The sequence below is a fragment of the Delphinapterus leucas genome, chromosome X (assembly GCF_059928025.1).
Source record: "Delphinapterus leucas isolate spDelLeu-1000000601 "Yukka" chromosome X, BTC_Dleu_Yukka2, whole genome shotgun sequence".
NCBI lineage: Eukaryota > Metazoa > Chordata > Mammalia > Artiodactyla > Monodontidae > Delphinapterus > Delphinapterus leucas.
The window spans coordinates 53,719,509-53,743,264 of NC_143150.1; the positions used below are offsets into that span (position 1 = coordinate 53,719,509).

The 23,756-nt window shown below is 35.1% G+C and overlaps 2 pseudogenes; both read left to right on the plus strand.

Moving 5' to 3' along the window:
- The first annotated feature begins 20,989 nt into the window (after positions 1 to 20,989).
- LOC149744251 (transcriptional enhancer factor TEF-4 pseudogene) lies at positions 20,990 to 21,316 on the plus strand (annotated as a pseudogene).
- Positions 21,046 to 23,020, plus strand: LOC111178299 (transcriptional enhancer factor TEF-4 pseudogene; annotated as a pseudogene).
- The last annotated feature ends 736 nt before the right edge of the window (positions 23,021 to 23,756 follow it).

Sequence of the window (23,756 nt, forward strand, 5' to 3'; positions counted from 1 at the left end):
AAACAGATACTCACATAGGTACTCAAATACAAACAACAATTCATGATGTTTTGAACCAAAATAAATAGGAAGTTTGTAGATTTTAAATTTGAAGATCTAGATGTAAATTAATAATTCAGACTGATTTGAATTACTTTGTTCTGGAAGCTATTATCAGTAACTCAAAGGCATTGCAGTAAGATTTCCTGGATTTAAATGCACTATTCACCTTTAATTATAATCTATAAAAATCTAGTACATTTAGTTTTCAACCTGCTGTTTTGTTTTGTTGTTATATGTATAAAATAAGTTACTAAAATCATTCATCATCATTATATCTCTCCCTTTGATAAATGCTTAGATTGGAAAAAGGGATCTAGAAGATCAAAAGGAAATTTAGTTTCTATACAATGCTCAAAAAATAGAAGTAAGCACCATAGCTTGATCTTCTTAAGGTGTATTTTAGCTATGATTTTTATTTCCTTTATTTTCCTCCCTTTTAAAAATGAGCTTCCTACCCAAGGTATTTATTTCTTACATTATGTATGAGTGATATTTGTCAGGTAGGTTTTAATGTAAAACTTGCCACTAATTTTCAATGGAGTTAAAATATAAGCAGAAGAGAAACAAAACTTACAGATAATGACATTTAGTACTTTTTGAAAATCATATGAAATACATTCAGTGATCATCCTTACAAATAATGTTGACATCAGAAGTAAGCCATAATCTCAGAGAAAAAGTGACTTTGTTGTTTAATATTGAGTTATCAGAAGTAATGATAGTCTAGCTATCATTCTGTAATGCAAATTTAAAAATGGAAGATATTATATCAAACTAAAATTTCTTTACAAACTTAAAGAACCTACCATCATTTCTACTGAAAATTTCATAGTGCTCTGGGTTTTAAACATGATGGATAGCGTAACCTGGATTAAAGTCCCAAGACTTTTAAGTACATAACTTACAAATAATCCATTAAACCAAAGTCATGACAGTGGGTGCAACCTCTGTATTAGTCTTCGGATGGTAAGTATTAAGAGTATGAGAAATTGTGCTTAAAACTCTATCAAGAATTCACCATACCTTCATCATATTAATGGCCTGAGAACAAAATACAAGTTCTTTGGAGCATATTGTGTTACTTTTCTTAGAAAAAATATTTTAATGTATTTTAAGATATTTTAAAGTGATTTGGCTTCAGGGTTATGTCAGATATGTAAAATAAGTCTTTAATATATTATTTCCATGGGCCCTTAAGAACTTTGTGAATCAATGCAGAAATAACACAAAATACACAGCATAATTATAATATATATGTGTGTGTGTGTATTTGTGTTGTATAAATAGAGTACCTAATTGTTCCCAGTGAGAGCCTATGTTCACATAAGGGTATTCTTTACTTTCTCTTACCTGTACTATATCTTCCAACAAAAACATAATCTTAAACATTATTAGTAGGCCTGTGCTGAATGAAGCAAGTCTTTTCATAGTATATTAAAAAAGAAAGCAGTTTGCAATTAACTTTGTCTTTAACTACATACATCCTCCCTTCCCATCCGAATGAAATCTAATGAAATAATAATCTCTTTTCACCAACCCGCAGGTGAGAGGTAAGGCTTATCATTAACCCATAAAAACTATAAGCCCTCAGCAGGTTTACAGGGAGAAAAAGTATTTTTTATCCCAACATTTGGTTAGATGATACTTTCTCCAACCAATGAAAGAAAATACTGAAAGATGATATATATGTGTCTGCTTTGGCAAATGTCTGAAATTGTAAAGACATATAAAAGAAGAAATGCAGTAAAATCAGTTGAAAAAACAATGTTAATTGTTCATCTTGTATTTGCCTATGAAGCAATTGTGAAATTTGGTGTTAAGATCTAAGGAAAGCTGTGTGGTCAAAACATCCACAGAAAAAGCCATAAAAGCCTTAGGTATTTCTGATAAGATAGTGGGCAGCAGTGGAATGGTGTGCTTCAGGAGCCAATTCTATAGGGCAGATAATAGATGTAGACTATTTATTTAACATTTCACCAACAGCTACTCCCTCTATTTTTAAATCAGCACAAAACAGAGTGTCACCTGTATTTGTAAATAAATTAAATAGTTCATGAAAAATAATAGTTTCTTCGGATTGAGTTATGCTGCAAAATGTTAAAATGGAAACATAAATATTTCTCAAATTCTAATGATTCTCCTTAGGTAATACTTTCTACTGCAAGCACCTTACGTTTTATCAGAATTCCCTATGAAATTTTTTATCTCCCTAAATTTATACATGATTCATTCAGTACCTATGAATCATCGATAATAAACCGACATGTATAGTAGAATACTTTAATGATATTTTAATAAAAATGTTTTGTTGCTGCCTGTGATCACTGAAAATATTTTCTTTATTTTCTCTAGTATTTTCTAAAGTTATATCATACCTACTGGTCTACTAGAATTTCCCTTAAGGCTTAACCTGGGTAAGATATGCTCCTAGGTATTTAGCTGGTGAATTTTTGAGGTATTTAAAGTTTTCACCCTCATGTTGAAGTTATTATATTTTTAACACTGTACACTATTTTGTTAGCTAAAAAAGAAAATTAAAATTCAATCCTTTGGGATGAATAACAGGTATTAGTGATAGTTATTATCCAACATTAACAAATTAAGGTAATGTAACAGAAAAAAGTAGAGAATTTTTAAATTGTTACCTAAGCAGAATATAATATTGTGTATGGGAAAATTGAACAACAAAATTATAGAGTCATTCCAAGCCTGTTATTTTACAAATATGTGACATGGGCCTAAAGAGAATAACTGACCTCTTTAAGGGCACAAAGAGTTATTGACAGACTCTATATCTCTGTCCCCCTTATCCCTAACCTTGTTCCTTCCATGTCTATACAAGTGGACATGTATCTATTAATTTGATAAGAAAATTATTCTTTCCTTCAAAAACAGGAAGGAGTAACTGAAAGAGGACACTAAGGATTAATTCATGTATCCATCTAAGGGCCATTTACTTTTGCATGCAAATGAGTATTTCCCTTAAAAGCCATTTCTATATTTGCTTAAGGACGTAGATTCAAGAAAGAGGAGAAAGAATATAAATGAGGTATTATCATTTGATCTACAGTAATTTGTCAAAACGGCAAATCATTGCTTCAATAACTTTCACGCATGCCTAACACTGTCTTCATTAGATAATTACTTGTTATAAATCAGCACAAACTGAAGTCTTGATAGGGCATTCAGTGTTCCAGATATACAGAAGTTTCTTTACTTATATCAAGATAAAATACTTTAAAAGAAATTTCATTGATTAAAAACATATTTTTATGCTCACCTATGACTTTTTTTTTAAGAAATAACATTTTGCCATGGGTTTACTTGCAATAAATCACCTTAAAATATTCCAATAAAATGGCTTGGTCTCATATAATACAGGCATTGCACAGAGCATTTAAGAAACATGATTTACAATGAAATGTTTTTGTAATGGAGCAAAAACATGGGGCTACCATATTCATGCAATAAAAACATAATATTGGGCTTCCCTGGTGGCGCAGTGTTTGAGAGTCCGCCTGCCAATGCAGGGGATACGGGTTCGGGCCCAGGTCTGGGAAGATCCTACATGCCGCGGAGCAGCTGGGCCCGTGAGCCGTGGCCGCTGAGCCTGTGCGTCCGGAGCCTGTGCTCCGACTGCAACGGGAGAGGCCACAACAGTAAGAGGCCCGCGTACCGCAAAGAAAAAAAAAAAAAAAAAAAAAGAAAAGTTAAAAAAAAACATAATATTAAAGATGGTTTATGTCTCTGAAAACGGTGGGAATTTATAAAAATGGCAAGTATTCTTTTTATTTCTTCATGCTCAGAGTAAGTTAGTTTGCTTTATCTTCAGTATGTTCAATCCTCACCCTGGGGAGGAATACTTATTTGCACTTATGCCTAAGGAGTGTGAGGGTAAGCCTGATCTACAAATCAGCAGTAACATATTCTCCATTTACCCCTTCTAACATATCAATCCACCCACTTACAAAGAAGAGTATACATTCTGTAAATTTCAACATGAACATTTTACTTTTGACTGTATGATTATTATTGCTGCTGCTGCTGCTATTGTTGATAGGATCCTAAACTATTCATTTCTGGGTAAAGTTCTAATAGTTAATTTGAAAATTCTAAAACAATTTGAAATAAAATCATTAATATATTTTAAACTCTGTGAAGGTTTAATTCAAATAAGTCACAATGTTGAATAGAATTTGGCTGTTTTTGATTCCTACTGTGGAATAGAAAAAGCCATATACCATAAGAGATGAAAACACATCTGCCTACAATTCCCCTTAGCATCTATATTCAGAAAGCATCATGCATACTAAAATCACAGACTTCCCTTCATTTTATGTCCATTAGACTCGAGGCATAGAGCCTCCTAAAACAAACTAGGAGGGGGAGAGTACGGAGAAAGATTGCAAAGAAAATGAATGATAATAATAAAACACGATGCAAGAACAAATGATCAGTCAATAATTCTTCACTCTTTCGCACTAAACTAGGATATATTAGTGAGCAATGAGATAAAGGAAGAAATAAAACTCACACATAATGAGCAGTTACTCAAAGTTCCTATCAGAGAATATATCCACGTTGAATTGCTAAGCAAATATGCCTTCTCAAAACTATTAGGTCTTTAACAACAGGACATTTCCTTTTTATGATTCAATAGGCATACACAAAAAACAGACTCTTCTGGATACATGCAAAAGTAGTCAAATAAAACAGTACAGCACCCCACATTCAATAGGAAACTTATCTGTCTCTTTGCATTTACTTTTTGCCACTTTCTCGACTTCTTTATTCATCTTCCCCATTCTGATAATAGTTCACAGAAACCAGACTATCAACGCGAGCAATGATCCAGAAGGATTCTTAATCAGCTTGTGTGTAATGGGAAGCTTAATGACTTCACGTGCATATAAGATGTTTGCTGAGTTGATTAGTTGACTGTGCAGCTAGTGCTCTCCTTTGCTAATGCCCTTTCTGCCTTGTTGTTCTGATAAGTTTCCCAGAAATAGAGAGCCTGTATATAGCTGCACACCTAGAATAAAAAGAGCATTTATCCTCACCTAGATGACATGGCGACATATAAATAGAATGTATTGTTTTTCAAATTGGAATTGTCAAAAAAATAAGATGTGTGCACTTGTATGTGCATGTGTGTGTGTGTACCTATGTGTGTATGAAGAGACAGTAAGGAAAGACAATCTTTTGGTTGAAGAACCAAGTGAGTATATACTAACACTTCAAAACTATCTAGAAGGCTTTTCTACACTTTGGTACAAGATTTATCCCAAAGTGTATACAATATAAACTCCAATAGAGTAAATTTTGATATTTCTTAAAATATAACAGAACCTCCACTGAGGCTTTATCACAGATCATCATGAGTTATTTTAATGCCTTAACTCATCATGGCTAATTGTTGCACTGCTCTCCCTCATCTCTATTTTGGTCAGCTACTCAACACATTTGTTAGAACTTTGCTAATCAAAGTGAGGTTACCAGACTAGCAGGATCGACATTGTCTGGGGGCTTGTTAGAAATGCAGAACCTCAGTTTCCCACACCAGACTACTGTGTCTACATTTTAACAAGATCTCCAGGTGGTGTGTGTGCATGAAACTTTGGAAAGTACTGTGTGAGAATATGCATTATCCCAAGAAAAAATCCTGTAAAATGCTTTAAGTATATGTATATACTCAGATACATGTGCACACACTCCTTTAATACAACAATACTGTGAGACAGCTGTTATCATTGCCATTTTAAAAATGAGGAAAACTGAGTCACAGGGAACTTAAATTTCTTGTCAAATGTCATATTGCTAGTGAGTTGCAGGACTGAGTCTAATCAAGTAATCTGGCCCCATCCCATTAGAATGCTTCTCTTCATAACTAATTATTTAATCATACATATTACAACGGCGGCTAGGCTCACTTGTGGACGTGAGACTAAAACAGAAATGAGAGAAGACAAAACATATCTGCATTTTATCTTAATGTATTTTTTTAATCTTCTGAGAGTTAAAATTCTTCAATTTCAGGGAAAAGAACCTATCTGGGAGTGGGCAAACAAAGAAAATCAATGTCTTTAAAAATCAAAGTCTCTTAAGGTCTTAGTTTGAATTTGCTCCAATATTTCTTTCTTTTTGCAAAAATAGTATTGCTGAAACAGCTCAGAAAACTGTTTAAAATGTGTGATTAATTTTACCTATGCTGTGTTCTTTCACTCTCTGTCCTAAAAGCAATCTGCTTTTTTCCTATATTGAGTGATAATGTATAGACAGATTCACTTCAGACTATTGGGTATTATGGGATCTTTCTAGATGAAAGGTTTTTTTACTTAGCCACAGTTCATATCCTTTGAAACCCTGAGGGGATATTTCAAAGAGTTACATGGGTATTGAATTGGGTTCAATGTGTTTAAGATCTTTCCTCATGATATTTGGATTTCAGATATTATATTTTGGAAGCTAAGCTGTTCTGCAAAAAGGTAATGGCTAGTTCTTTCAGAAGGGAAGTCTTAATAGTTCAATATGATGGGAATTTTCATTGGAATTTCAATATTTGGATTTACTTCTGGTTGAATCCCCAAATTCCAATTTTCTACTTGAATAAAAACAGATACCTGCGTGAAGTTTTTGATATATCCTGTTCTCCTGTCCAATTCAGCTCAGAATCAGCACTGGAGAAGAGGACAAAACATTAGAAAACATTAGTATTGCAATGTTTGTAATAGTTCTAAACTTGTAAAACTACATTTTATAGAAAATGATCTCTAGGAAAAAACAAACAGAAACAGCTCAATAAAAAGCATGATAATCCAGCAATTGAAAAGGCCTTTGGTGCATTCATATTTCAAAAACATCTCAGATGAGTACTGCATCCTTGTAACTAGAGTTTGAATTAAGCAAAGAATCTCTGAATTTCTTGTTAATATTTAACTTAGTCATATAATTTGCTAAAGATTAATTTGCTACATTCTTTAAAATGACTTAGACAACATGTACGTGCCTCTGTAAAATTGGCTTCTCCTTCAAATCAAAGCCAAGAAGTATTTATGCCTTATGAGAACACATGTTTTGAAAAGAGATAAGCAGGGTATAGTTGAATAGAACCATCAATTAAGAAGGAATTGTGCAATTCAGTTTTGGATTAATTTCCATGCACAGATCTACATGTAAGTAAATCTGATCTGACCCCAACCCTGGAAAACTAGGCCATTAAAACAAAAATGATAATGTGCCAGTGAGCCTTGTGCTACACTGCTGATGAGCCAAAGAATAGGAGTAGAATATTAAAAAGTCAAATGAAAATCATCATATGTTACATGCTTAGATAATTTTGAGCTGTAAAAATAATGCTATTTGTAAGACCAAAAAGTATTTTTCTCAAAATATTTTTTTTAATTTCAATGTGATTTTCTCAATCCAGAGGATTAACTTCCATGTAATCAATTTAATATAAATAAAAACAAACATACTTTCTAGGTAAGACAAACTTCTTCACATAATTTAAAAGTTTGAGCAGAGTACAGCTGCTTTATAGCTCTAAAAGTTATCATGCCTTTATCTACAGTTCTGATCAGTGTCCATAAAAGACTATTATAATGTTTTCTCCAAATATTTTTACTATACGGAACACTATTAACTCAGTAGACTTGAGTCTATCAAAATCACTTCCTTGTTAATTATAATTTCAACATTCTGCTAGGAAATTGAAGTAGGATAGAATGACAGGAATTTCAGAATGGAGGAAGAGTTGAGTTTTCAGCAGAAAGGATGAGGGATATGTTCACATATTCATTCTGTTTCACCCCTTGAGATCCTTTTTACATACTTTTCACCCTATTCAGAGGAAATTAACTTTGTACAATTAATTTTTAATCCCAATTTGCTCTGTAAGTAGTATGCACACACACACGCATGCACACACACACACAATCAAAAATGTATGTATGTTAGATAATCATAGTAAAGATTAGCTAGTTTCCTGACATAGCAATCATTAAGATTCAGCATGTTTGCAATTTTCCCTATAAAACTTTCATTGGTTAGCACTAATAGTAATTTTAGAAATGATCAGTCCATATTGCTCAATTGCCTTTCAGTTGTATAAGATGCTAAATGGGAACCATTTTAAAATTTTAATACAAGACCTCATCACATATATTAAAAAAATTTCCATATGGATATATTATAACATTCCCCTTGAGGGATGGTAAATATTTAAATTTTATACTTGTCTATTCTCAACAAGTTGCTTCATTTAAATTACAAAAAGTAGCTGCTTACCAACATTAGTGACTCTTCTAGTTTAGAACATGATAAACATTAAATCTTGGTTTAGGACATTAAGCTATTGCTTAAAAGGCTTAAATCTCAGTTGTCTCATTTGCATAATGAGGGAGTTGGACTAAATGGCATTAAGGTCCCTTAGAGCTCTGAAATTCAAAGACTATATAAATGGCAACATCTGAACATGTACATTTTGCGATTTTAATAGTTACAAAATTATGACCCTAGAAGGGACATTAGAGATCAGTATAATCCCCTTATTTTTTAGCTAAGGAAAAGAAGATTCAGTAAGGTTAAAATGCCTGTCCAAGGCCACATTGCCAGTTAATTGCAGTGCCTGAATTAGAACCCTATAATATGCAAAATAATGGCCTAAACGAGTTGATGTACTGTGGTCTGTGGTAAAAATATTTCATGGATAGTGATTACAAAATGAAGTATTACAATAAAACTATTAGTCAACATCCAAATTTTTTAAAAGTATGATTTACATAGATACCTCAAAGTAATATTTAAAATCATCTGTTTTCTCATTGCTTTTGAGAGCTATACATATTACAGGAGAAGAAATTTCTGACAAAAAATATACTTTTAAAGGCTAATTTCATATATACTACTTAGAAGAACGTTTTTATGTAACCGACACATTTTTTCCAATATAAGATTGATAAAGTGCCAGATGATCATGTACTTTATTTTTATTTTAGTGGAACTGGGACAAAAATTACTAAGATTATTGATTAAAATGGGGAAAAATTTGGTTCAGCAAACACTGTCACTTTTATTCTCTACTGGGAATCTTCAACATTTGATAAAGATGTAATTAACAAATTGCAGAAATCATGGTAAGATAGATCATCTATAATTATTCATTATTTAATGATTTCCTTGATATACTTACTAGTTGTTGAGTGTTCTGTTGATGCAAGCAGTTATGAGACTTGCAAGTTACTGTACAGTTTAAAAGTGTCATGGGGACAAAATATATTGCTATAGTGCTTCTCATTCATTAAAATTTATAAATTATTTTAAGACAAGAAATTGGTATATGGCTAATACTACTAAATAGTTCAAGTCACCCCAAAGTTGCATCTTGCATGACTGATTTTATTATCTTTCAAAGAACTACAAAAAAGAACACATGGCAAACATTCTTGTCTTATAGGCAAAGTGAGAAGTAAGAGTAAGATAAAAAAAGCAGAAGAAAGACAGAAGAAGGTCATAAAAAGAACTGCCTCATGGCTCATAAATAACAGAAATATAAATGTCAAATGAACTTTATTATGTGATATAGGTAGCCTAATAAAAATTTAGACACAAAGGAAGGCTTATTGTGAAGAGAAGGCCACATACTCTGCCACTGAAGGTGGTTTTTCAAGCTTACTGACATTCTAGACCTATGGCATTGGCTTTCAATTGGCAGCTTGTGCCAAGCTCCTAGTGCTTGTCATTTTCAAACAGAAAAGACAAGATAAGAGATTGCTTTACTTAGAGTGGCCTGCTTTTAACTGATAAAACTCTATCTAATCCATATTAGATTTAAGATACTAAAGATACACTCATCTTAAAGGCTGTCACCCAAATGGAATCCTGTAAATGTCTTCAAGTTTCCAACTTCAGAGCTATACTTTTCATCTTGATCCATGACTTTTGTGACTCTTTTTTTTTTTAGATTATCTCTAGTATAAATCCTTCATTGACTTCACAAAGCCTAGATACTCCAAATGCCAAATGAGATGTCACTTTTTGATTGCTTTGTATGGTGATTGCGTTTCCTGTATAGGAAAGTTAGATATGATAGGATGGTGCAGTAAGATTTGTTTCACCCATTTTCTTATTAAGATATATATTTTAACTTTCGTAAGTATGAAAATAAAAAAATTGAGTTTTTGAAAGCATGTCAATTTAAGTGATAAAATTAATACAAATTACAGAGCATCTGCCACTAGATCACTATTTATATCTGCCTAAGCTCATTTAGTATACAGCTACTATCAAGTGTGCCTTATTCGTTCCCAAGCAATGGCAGATAGCTGAACTCTTGGGTGGAACCATTCTTTCTAATCTATTTATATACACTATTATTTATATAACACACCAGGGACTAAAATAAGCTGGTAGGCACAGACAGTATTCATGACTGCAATGATTTCCCTGTGAGAATCAATAAAAGTGACTTATTTGATATTATTGTTAGCTTAAAAAAATATTACTCTATGTGAAGCATTTTTTTTTTATTTCAATAGATGGATAAAGCTGAATGTTGTTGTCTATTGTCAAGGCAATGAAAATTAGCAGACATTTGTCTTATACCTTCAGAATCCAGGAGCACTGAGCTCAGTCCCTTCCTCCAGGTGGGACAGAACAAATACAATTGATAGTTGATAATGTCACTCCTTAGAAATACTGATTGGTTTATCTTTCAAAATCTGTGACTTCAGGTTTGTTGAGCTGATTCAAATTATTTATTTATTTTACTTTTCCCTCCCTGGACTGACACTACTATACAGGCTAAGAATGAACACAGTTTAGGAAACTATCTTTCAAATACATAGCCAGCTGAGACAGAATTGGCCTGGGTGGATAATTAACCTTTAAAAGGAGCATAACTTTTCTTTCTCAGTTTGAATGCATTTCCTGTTTGTTTCACATAACAATATTAACAAAATGATGCCATTCACTTTTTTTTTTTTTTTTTTTTGCGGTACGCTGGCTTCTCCCTGTTGTGGCCTCTCCCGTTGCGGAGCACAGGCTCCGGACGCGCAGACTCAGCGGCCATGACTCACAGGCCCATCCGCTCCGTGGCATGTGAGATCTTCTCGGACCGGGGAACGAACCCGTGTCCCCTGCATCTGCAGGCGGACTCTCAACCACTGCGCCACCAGGGAAGCCCAGCCATTCACTTTTCTTTCTGTTGTGGTATGGGAATTGATGTGTAGCTTTCCTCAAAAATGCATTTAAAAAAATATCGGAGGATTTAAGAAGTCAAATTTGGCAACAAGCAAAAGTACCTAATTAACATTTATATGGGTAACATTTGCTGAATTATAGATTTAGATGATTTTCTGTGACATCTTTTGGAAAAGTAACGGCTACTGGCCCCTTAAATATATATACCATTATTATTATTCTTTCTAACAAACTGAATGGTATTTTCTCATTGAATTTTTCAGATGAATAATTAACACAATACTAGTATATCAAATTTGCCTGAAAAAATGTTTGGGTAGTGCTTCCCGTACCACAAAAAAAAATTTAAAAATAAAGCTCTTACATTGTTACTAACACTTGCAGTTTTTTTTATTGAAATACAGTTGATTTACAGTATTATGTTAGTTTCAGGTATATACTTGCACTCTTAACTACTAATAAAATGTGGTCCTGTAAAGAACTCTGCATTTGAATTTTTTTTTTTTTCGATACGCAGGCCTCTCACTGTTGTGGCCACTCCCGTTGCGGAGCACAGGCTCTGGACGCGCAGGCTCAGTGGCCATGGCCCACGGGCCCAGGCGCTCTGCAGCATGTGGGATCTTCCCAGACCAGGGCATGAACACGTGACCCCTGCATCTGCAGGCGGACTCTCAACCATTGCGCCACCAGGGAAGCTCCTTAAATGTTTTATAATAGATTCTAGCCCATACCAATTCTGCCCCTATTACTATCAATAATATACCATCTTAGTCTCATTCAGCTTGAAAATTTATTTCAGGGTTAGCTCTACACTGTGGATGATTACTTTGAGTTTATTCTTTAATTGTTGCTATACAATCCTCTAAGAAAAGGGTTTAATAACACATCACACGCAAAGGAATCAATTCTCTCTAGTTTATAAAAATGATGCTTATTTCATCTATACATTTCTATCCATTAACAAGGCAGAGATAGGCCTACAATTACAATAATAATTTATGAAGTAAAAAAGAACAAAGATATCTTTGCTTAATGCATAATTGTAACTTATGACCATATTCTTTTTAGAAATTGGCTCTGAATTCATTATAGCAGAAGATATAGTCACAGTCATGTATTTCTACCAGAAGTCACTATATCATGTTATACATAAGTAAATGAAAGGTAGATTAGTATTGCATATTATGGAAGAATTTTTCATCCTCAGAATGAATGCTGATAAATTGTTTTAAGTATAAAATTAAATAAAGAGACAGATGTTTAGGACTTTCTGAATTGGTGTCTAAATAGTCTCTAAAATGTTTATATTGAAAACACTTTTAATATCCAGTGTCTACTTTTGTAGAGAGAAAAATTTTGTTATGCTCTCATTGGTTCTGTATGCTTAGTCTTAGATTACATTCTGATCTTTAACCAATGCATTTCCCTTAGTTTTTGGAGTTTAGAAAATAGGGATTAAAATACAATGTTGTGATAAATAAATAAATAAAATACAATGATGGGGAAGCCATTTTGTTCTCAAAACTGGAGGTTTATTTAAATTATATATCCATACAATCCATAATGCTCAAAATACCTTACAAAATTTCTATTTTATATTTATTTTATATGTTATGTTGTCCCTTTTTTCTTCTTTTTTTATACCTATGACTCTTCTCTATCACATATATGGTATGCTCTTTTGGACCTACACAGATTTATGTACATAAAACATACCTGAGGCAACTTATAATTCTTCAAATACAAGAATCTTCTGAGATATGTATAATCTTACCAAATTTTGTATTTCCCAAAATTATGAGGAAGTAGTGATGTTCAAGATACATGTTCAAGATAATAAATTTAATGAACTCTATTTAGTATCAACTTCATGATCCTTTTCAAGAGTTCAACATCTTTGGATTGTGCAAAATATATCCTTTAATACCTTCAGTCTGGAGACCAAATCTAAATGTTTTTCTAAATAGTAACATGGCTTAAGGCATGTGGTTTCAATACATTATTGAAAACCTCAGACCAATTCTTCTACCTTGGAGTCAGGATCTCTTATTTCCTCAAAAAAGAATTAATTGTTTATGATTCTTATCTCTATTAAAAATTAAAAATAAAATCTATAAAATACTTTATATGAATTATAAAAATATTTTATCTGTACAGAAATAAATGAATAAAATAAATTGGCTGATTATATACATATAAATACATATGTATGTATAGGTAAATGGAAAACTCTATGTCTAAACAAAATGACTATTAAAATTTCATAGTAAATTTCAAAGTAGATGTGATCACATATTTCAAAAATGATAAACTGCTGCATATATGCCTTCCACCTAATTCTGTGTTTTTACTTTTTGAAAATGTGTTACTAACATAATTAAATGGCCAATGTTATTATGGCTACAGTTGTTTGATTTTCAAACACAGTAAGCCCATTTATACTGCAGGACTAGAGAGGTATCACTTACTGGATTCAGGATCAGAGTTGCCATCCCCTTCAGTGCGGTTGTTGGGTGCAGCATGATCAAAGTACTCCTCCTGAGGATAGCCAAGGGGCAGGGCATGGGATGTGCTGGGAAGGCTGCCTGTATCATGGTCTCCTAGTCCACCATCACTGCTGCTTTCCTGAGAGCCTTCTGGTAGGTGAAATGTGACATGCCGCTGGGACTGAAAAAGACAGAAAATTACGGGGTTTCAGCTATGATCTGAATAATTGCTTAATACATCCAATTTAGAAAATGTATTATTTCAGCTATCTAGTGAAGTCACATTAATATTATCTTGAGTTGTGAACGATTTCAGGCTTTTGTGAACAGTCAGCTCTGTGTTCAAACCTGCTTTACCTGGCAGCAGAATTGCTTTTATTATATTTTTTTAACAGGGCATATCCAGTTGCAGAATAAAAGTTACCTTGTTCTAAAGCAAGAGGTTGTCACCCATATTGACATTTGAGCACATTGGATATTCTGATCATCATTTGAACATGGATTTATTTAACTATAATTTGATAAGATTTCATTTTTTGAATAATAAACTTGAATAAATATAATGAAATTTTACTGCTATATCTGTAAGATTCTGGTGGGCAGAAACAGTAAATAATAATACAAATTTATTCAGTCATGTAGGCTTATAAATTAAAATTACAAATCATCTTTTCAAAGAATCTTAAGGGCAAGATTTTGAATTAGAATTCATTTAAATCAATTCTACACTCTAAACAATAAAAATAATTACTTGGTATGGATAACAGTTGATAATTATAAAAGTAAACTATAGGGATCATCTCTGATAGTAATTATAGCAGAATATAAAAAACTTATACATGCCAATATATAAAGATGAAGGATTTGGTTCATGACATCCAATAGCGTGGTAACTCCACCAGATGTAGCAGTAATTTTGTTTGCGGTATTGCTACATGTAGTAGCTAGTCTCTGAAGATAGCCCTGACAATGGACCTCACGTCTTGGTATTCAGACCCTTATGTAGTCTTCTACCACAATGAATATGGAGAGGCCCTGTGTAACCAAATCTCACAGTTTTTGCCTTGCTCCCTTAGAATACTCATTCAGGAAAATCAGCTGAGTTGAAAGTAGTCTGACTACTTGGAGACTGCCCTACAGTGAGGAAGCTCAAGCTTCCCATGTGGAAAAACTCCATAAAAAGAAAGTACAATACAATACCCAGAGAGGCCCAGCTGCTCCAACCACTCGAGATTAGTGCTAAATATGTATGTAAAGAATCCATTCTGGACATTACAGCTTATGGTCTCCTTTGAGCCATCCATCCCAGCCATCTCCAGATATTTGAGCCGTTCCATTTGAGATACCAATCACTGTAGAGCAGAGATAGCAATCTCTGCTGTGCACTACCTAAATTCCTGACTTAAAAAATGTTAAGTACAATTGATTTTTGTTTTATGCTCCAAAGATTAAGGATAGTTTGCTATGTAACAATAGATCAACCAAAACATTTAACTACTAGTAGCATGAAAGATGAAATTTAGAGATAATTATTTAAGGAATTTATACATGTCAAAGGGTACATGTAATTAGGCACTAGAAATTTCCATGACAGAGTGCATATACTTTCACAAGTTCAGGCTTGACAGTCAGCCATTTCTTCAGATGTTGATATTGTTGTAGACTGTATGTTTGTGCCCTCTCAAAATTCATATGTTGAAACCTAATCCTCAACATAATAGCATTTGGAGGTGGGGTCTTTGGGAAGTGATTAGGTTATGAGGATGGAGCCCTCATTAATGGGATTAGTGTCCTTATAAAAGCAGCCCAAGAGACCTCCCTCTCCCCTTCTGCCACGTGAGGACACAGTGAGCTAATTTTGTCTGTCCAGCAAAGCTGCATTTGACTGTTCTCTCTCTAAGAAGCCATAAGCTCATTTAGTTATAGGTTAAACCCCATTTAATTCCAAAAATTACTTATAGTTGTGAATATATTTTCAGCCACTTCAAGTAAGATATAAGCATTTATTCTCACAAACCTTTTAAAAATTCAAGAACTGGAAAAACAGGATTTAAAAATGCCTGAAACATTGTATTGTAGACATTTATCAACAGTCAGTTATTATATGTAACTTAAAGTCAAAATAATACTTAACACATAAATTTAAAAGTCATTGTATATAAAATAAGCCAGTTCAGCATGAGACTAATTTACAGTTGTTCCACTACAATGCATAACTGTTAAGAGGTATTTTAATTTTCTATTAAGACATAAGTCAGATATTTCCAGTATTTTTACCATTTAGCTTTTTTTTAAAGTATTAGACCTAGATAATAGAATCTATATATAGGAAAATAATTACTGCTGACAAAAATAAATGAATCTAGAATTTAACATGTGCTAGTTAAGCATGGAGTCATATACCCTAACAGAATTAAAATTGCCAGTGAATAAAAGGTAAAGTTCTATCAAATGATAGAAGTAGGGCCTATATATATATTACTTCCAGATGTAAGAGAAATGGAGTTTTGTGTTAAATTGCTTATCTACACAGAAAAGAAGAAGGCAATTTAAGTCAAAAAGATATCCCATCCTATGACACCTGTAACTAGTAACAACTAAAATCCCTTGCAAAGGAATGCCCTAGAGTGAATCTGTAATTAACCAGGTCACGTATTGACCCCCAACTCTCCTGATACTCATAAATTGAATCCCCTTAAGGGTACATAAGAGGGAATAATAAGAGGGAATAAATGGGTTGGTTTTCACTCCCTTTAGTGAACACAACTGTTTTTTGTCCTTTCCTGAATGCCCGTAGAACACCACAAGCACCAGCATCCTGTTCCTGAAATGCAGTTCTTATATGTGACATTATTACATATACACCTTTGAGGTTTCAGTCATATTAATAAACTCTCTTGTCTATATTAACTTTAACAAATATCGGAATGCTTCAAGTGGAAACCAAGGTATGTTGTTTGGTCATTAATGGCTCTATATCATTTTAAAATAGTCTGAAGTTCAACTGCATACTGAGGATTTGATTTCTTTCTCAATTCACAGTTTCAAAGTTTACAGTCTAAAGCATTTTTTTTAACTATTTCTATAATCCATAGAAGGCATTCAAATATCATTGATTAAATGTAATATTCTATTTCTTTATTCAGTGAATTCACAAGAGGCTCTTTATTGGCACATGGGTGATTAACTAGGTTGTCCATCATTTTATAAAATCTCCATGAAATAGTTCCTTAGGTGAAATTGTTAGAATTTAATTTTTAAGGAATTGTTTCAAAAGGCTTCTGAAAATTTAATTTTTAATGGGAAAAGAACTTTTTTCCTAGGGTTACTTTAATGATTCCTACTTAAACTTGCATTTTGCAATTTGTGACACTTCTAGATAGAACTGAACATAAAATAATTATATGAACTTAACAATTTATGAATCCTTTGTAGTAAATTTTGGCAATCTGGTTTAACTCATTTGCCCTTTACTTTTTAATGGATGAATCCCTAATCTCTGATGGCACTTTTCTGCTCAGTTTCATAATATGGACGTATTTAAGATACAGAGGTATTGTTCTTATCCAGTATATTTAGAAATATTAACTATTTCATGAAAATCATTCCTTAGGTCCCTCAAAGAGAAGACTAAATAATTCCCTTTTTTCAAGTGTTGATGATGATTACTGTGCAATATAAAAGAGCTATTACGTTGATGACCATGTCATAATTTGTCTGTCTGCTACTCTTCTAGGAAGCTGTGGCATTCAAATTAAAGCAATCTATTGATTGCAATGATGCCTTTACAGGATGGAAACAAACCCTGGATTATTCATGAATAAATGTCTGTACTGAAAGTCTAGTTATTTTTCTGCCAGTAAGAGAAAAGTCGACAGAGAGCCTCTCCCTATAATCTACATGCCTTCTTTTTACCTCAAATCAATCAAAATTCCAAAATGTATGAATGCTCAGAAATAATATTGGTGTTACCTAGATTAATCATTTACAGGCAAACTATCAAATTCCCAACATTCTTGTGTCCATTATACCTCATGAAGGCATAATTCCATACTAAATATCAGGTGAATATTGTTACATTTCCATAACATGATGTAAGTGGCATTTTAGAAAGGTTAATCTGGCAGCAAAGAGGCTGCATACAGATAGGCCAGCCTGTGAATCTCATTATTGAATGCTTGAGTATCATGTTCTAGAGGGCTCATTAGAATTACCTGTCAAAGTTTTCAAACTAATCATACATCCTTGCATTCCCCCTGACTCCAATTCTAATATACCTTGACCCAGTCTACCTTAGATTCACTGCCAACACCAGGAACTCTGATTAGAAAGGGTAATCATAGATAGAGTTGTTATTTTTTAAAGATTACCATATGCAAGAGTGTTTTTGATTCATATATAAAACATTTTTGATATCAAACTAACACATTTTAAGCTTCTGAGCTCCCCTATTCTATAATAATCAACAGCTTCATTCTGAATGTCAGAGGTAATCTGCATTTTCCCATGGGTCCTGTCTCTTTGCAAAAGAATTTATAATTACTCAATATATTATAAAGTTAAATGTGAAAATAGTTAGAAATTCAACTTGAAATTTTCACCAGCATTACATGGTCAGCACATATAGCTCACTTGCAGCTCATAATTCCCAGTGTAAAAACTCCCAGATGACATATTTTATAGTAGTCCTTTATTATTTGACCCTATACTTGTAGTTATAAAACCTCCTGCGTTTCCAACTCAAGTCATCTTGCAGGATATATCAGTTCACCTGATTGTTTTTTCAGGGTTCCATTTCATAAAATTTGAAAGGTCTGTATAATTTCTCATTTTCCCTTTCACATTATGTTCCTGAAATGTTTACCCTTCAAGGCTTTTATTTTTTTAATACCATAACTTATTACTAGCATATGCAGGAAGTTCTTCATGATCTTCTCCAGAATCAGATCTTCTCTTAGCTCTATTTTGCCATGAAGTTTTTTCATGGCACTTGGTAATTTTTAAAATTTTATTTTATTTATTTAATTTTTGGCAATTGTCAGGCATATTCGATAGTCAGAAGACTACATGGCATTTCTTGAGGGCATCTTTCCTTGAGTCATGAATCATTTCAGCTTAATCAAAATGGAAATAATCTATTTGTAGATAGGTACTATGATGAATTGTTAAATTGGCAATTGAGTTTTGTGAATTTGAATCTACAAATGTTTGAGAAACTACAATTGTGTGACTAACAATGAAAATAGAACAAAACTGAAAACCTAACATGCTTTGAAACTGGCATGTGTACAAAAATTAAAACCAGATATTAAAATTGAAACCAGACCATTGCAATGGTCTCTAAGACAAAACCCAAGTATCAATTTTAAAAAATAGATGAAACATCCCTACATTGTTTTTGGTGCTAACCACATGTAGATTTAGTGACTTACATTTAAATATATAAATCATCATAGGACCTTCATTGTCCAAAAGCAGTTATATGGTAACCTCAAACTATTCAAAAAACAGTCATTCCAGGAAGTAAGAAAGACAAAAAAAAAAAAAAAAGGCATGTGAATTGCTAAAATATTTAACAGGTAAGTTCATGCTAAGAATCATGTCTGCCTTACTCTGCTTTTTTATTTGACTTTAACATCTTTGATTATTTGGTTCTCCAGCTCAAAATGTAATAGAACTCTTGGTAGCTGCTGGAAATAAAAACATTGACAGAAGGAGAAATTTCCACCAATTATTACTATATCTGTCTTCTGTAGCTATATAGAATAAGTGTGATTCTTGTACATGACAAGGCTTCCAGTGTTTGAAGATAGTTAAGCCTCAACTACTAATATTCCTATTCCAAGCTAAAATTTCCAACTTAATTTGGCATCTGTAGAGGAGCAGAATTTGCCACCCTGAAATATGTCTCTTTGGCATATTAATTTTTTTAAGCTGGTTCTTTTCTAAGCAGTAGACACGGGAAAAACTGAAAACCAAGCAGGAGTTACCCTTTTATAAGAAACATTTACATTACATAAGGGAAATCTCCATTTGTAAGGGTGTGTCCCTCCCTGTACCTGAAGATTTAGAAACTCTTATTAATGGAGAATTCAATGGCTTAAATTTGCATAACAACCTTACTCTTGTTTACTGTGCTGTGCTTGGTCATCTCCCATTACTGCCTCTCCCATCCAACATCCTCTTTTGTCTTTAGCTGGAGATGGTATTTAAGGTAAGGGCTGCGGCCATTTTGGCAAGTTACTCAGTTCTTCTGAGTCTCTCCCATGTATACATGTTAGTAAACTTTTGTATGATTTTTCTACTGTTAGTCTACCTCATGTCAATTTTATTCTTAGACCAGCTAGAAGAACCGAGAGGGGTAAATGAAAATTTTCCCTCCCTGACACAGTATTTTCAGATCGTTTACATTTTACTCTTTTCCTTTTTACCCATGTAATTTATTTATGTAATTAACAAAGTCAGACCTTAAATATTTACCACTTTATTGTTGGTGATAATGTGGGCTTAGGAGATGATGGCTTTATAGATCACATATGATACAAATAACCATTTTATTTTTCATAATATTAGTCAATATTTAATATTTTCAAGTTGTTAAATTGTTTGAAAATGTGTTTCCAAGACAGAAGTCACAAGTTTTGCTTTGAGCAGTGCTTTGTCTCTGGTGTGACCTTTTATATTTGCAAAATAACTCTTCCATTGCTGTACTTACACAACATGTCTGCTTAATTGATGCATTTTAAACAAACCAAATGTCATTCAAGCAACAGATGGCTTCTGACTTGAATTATATAGGTTGGAATCACTATGCAGTATACAGTGAAAGATGAAAAACCTGGCATTGTCATTAATTGCATAAACACTTGGAACAAAATATTATCTTGTTTAATGTTAGTAGAAATCACAACAAGAAACTATGTGATGGTGATCAAATACCAGTTTAAAAATAAAAATGACCTAGAAAATTTTCCTAGTAAAACTGAAGAGTGTGCACATCAGCTGGCATGGTGGTAATTTATTTATTGCATTGTACCAAACATTGGTAACCTGTTTGTTTTAGACCCTTTCAAGTGTACATAAAGCATGTTTAACTTCATCTTCTTTACCTGGTGTTCATCAGAGCACATCAAAAACAACTGCTACTCAGGTAAAATGGGTAACATCCTGGAAGTATATGAGATTAGAAGACCAATATTTCCTTTGAACTCTTGTCACTCTTTAAAAAATATTTGGCCCCAGCCCCAGGCCGGGAGGCCCAGATGGGGGAACCCCGGGCTGGGCCCCCCCTGGACGATGGCAGCGGCTGGACAGGAAGTGAGGAAGGAAGCGAGGAGGGCACTGGCGGCAGTGAGGGGGCGGGGGGAGACGGGGGCCCAGACGCAGAGGGTGTCTGGAGTCCAGACATCGAGCAGAGCTTCCAGGAGGCTCTGGCCATCTACCCACCCTGTGGCCGGCGGAAAATCATCCTGTCCGATGAAGGCAAGATGTATGGTCGGAATGAACTGATTGCCCGCTACATCAAGCTGAGAACAGGGAAGACTCGAACTCGCAAACAGGTCTCCAGTCATATCCAGCTTTTGGCCTGAAGGAAATCGAGGGAAATCCAGTCCAAGCTCAAGGCCCTGAATGTGGACCAGGTTTCCAAGGACAAGGCTTTCCAGACAATGGCCACCATGTCCTCAGCCCAGCTCATCTCAGCACCTTCCCTGCAGGCCAAACTTGGTCCCGCCGGTCCTCAGACCCCAGAGCTTTTCCAGTTTTGGTCGAGGGGTTCTGGGCCCCCCTGGAATGTTCCAGATGTGAAGCCATTCTCGCAGACACCGTTCTCCTTGTCACTGACTCCTCCATCTACTGACCTCCCAGGGTACGAGCCCCCCCAAGCCCTCTCACCTCCTGCTTTGCCCCCACCTGCCCCATCACCCCCAACCTGGCAGGCTCGGGCTCTGGGCACTGCTCGGTTGCAGCTGGTAGAGTTCTCAGCCTTTGTGGAACCTCCGGATGCAGCTGACTCTTACCAGAGGCACCTGTTTGTACATATCAGCCAGCACTGCCCCAGCCCCGGAGCGCCCCCCCTCGAGAGTGTGGACGTCCGGCAGATCTATGACAAATTCCCTGAGAAAAAGGGTGGCCTGCGGGAGCTGTATGATCGTGGGCCCCCCCACGCCTTCTTCCTGGTCAAGTTCTGGGCGGACCTGAATTGGGGCCCGAGTGGCGAGGAGGTGGGGGCCGGCGGTAGCAGTGGTGGCTTCTATGGAGTGAGCAGCCAGTACGAGAGCCTGGAGCACATGACCCTCACCTGTTCCTCCAAGACGGAGCGTGCCCAGCTGGAGGACGGGAGGTTCGTGTACCGCCTACTGCGCTCACCCATGTGTGAGTACCTGGTGAATTTTCTGCACAAGCTGCGGCAGCTGCCCGAGCGCTATATGATGAACAGTGTCCTGGAGAACTTCACCATCCTCCAGGTGGTGACAAACAGAGACACCCAGGAACTGCTGCTCTGCACCGCCTATGTCTTCGAGGTCTCCACCAGTGAGCGGGGGGCCCAGCACCACATTTACCGCCTGGTCAGGGACTGAAGGGGAACCCCAGAAGTGGCTCACCCCCGGAATACCCTTCTCCCAGGAAGGACCTCCAGCTTTCCTCACGTTTCTTACTTGGCAGGGGGGCGTGGGGGTGGGTGGGCTGCTCCCTCTTAGGACCTTAAAAGCTCAGTGGTGAGTTGAATGGGCTGGGACTGAGGGGAAAGGATGGATCCTGATATTGGGACCTCACAGGGGTGTCTGAAAGGACAGATCACTCCAGAGCATTTGACACTGGGGACAGGAGTGAGACAACCGGTGGGACAGCACTGGTTTCTGTCTCTGACAGGCATCCTCCCCCTTCTCTGTTTTGGAGGTCTTGGAGGGCCCCAGTTACACATTGGCTTGTCCCTCTCTGTTTTTCAGCAACCCCCTTCTTCCCAATCTGCCTCTCTTTACCAGCCCCATCCCAGGACCCTGATATTGAATTTTGAAGGTTAACCCTTTCTGTGCAGGAGTAGAGCCAGGTGGGCCCTGGAAATATTTTTTTTTTTTTAATATAACAAGAGATATTTATAAGTGGGTGTTAGGGTCGTGACTTTTTCTCAGCTGGGCAAGCAGTGGGGTGAGGCTTTTAAATCTCATGTCCTCTTCTAAATGGGCCGTGGGGCTAGACTGTGTTGCCTCCTTCTCCTCCCCTCCCCCCAAAGTGTGTTGGTTTGTGCTTTGACAGAGGATAAAGCTATTTTACCAAAAAAAAAAAAAATATTTGGAGTTCTATAATTCCCGTTGGTAATCAAAGAGTAAATTAAAATAGCTGCATCTTCCAGCAACAACTGTCAGTTATGGAAGGTAGCAGTAAGCAATGTAGGGTTGAATATAGTTGAGGGTGGAAGGAAGAAGAATTGCAAAGTATTAGTATCTGTAGTATTACTGTACTCTTTTATTGTGCAACTCTTTATACAGATATATTTTTCTAAAAGCAGACCTCCCTCTATTTATTTTACATACAAAAAAGAACACCCCTATATTCCATTTATCACATCCACACCCACACCCACACCCACACACAAATGGTATTAAAAATAACCTCAAAGTGATCTACAAGTTAAAAAGGTGAAAAAATTATTATGCTACTGTACCAAGAGAAAACTGATATGGCACTACCCTTTTCATTGCTTTAAAAAAGTTATATACACATATTTCTAAAATATATCTAAACTGAGGATGAAATAGAAACTAGTGAAATATTTTTTTTCCTAACCCCAAACCCTCAAATCAATCCTATGTGTTTACCTTAAATACATTATTTGGACCTATTGTAATATTACTTTTGTTGCTTTTCATTGTATTTGGGAATTAGGGAGAAAACGGCATTCAATTTTGGTAAAATTGCTAGCCAGCTAATGCAACCAGCTATTCCATGGTTTAGAAAACACTAGATGCATACAAATCACCTAGTTGATGTGTTAGTAATGCAGATTCCTAGGATCCAACCCTCAAATAT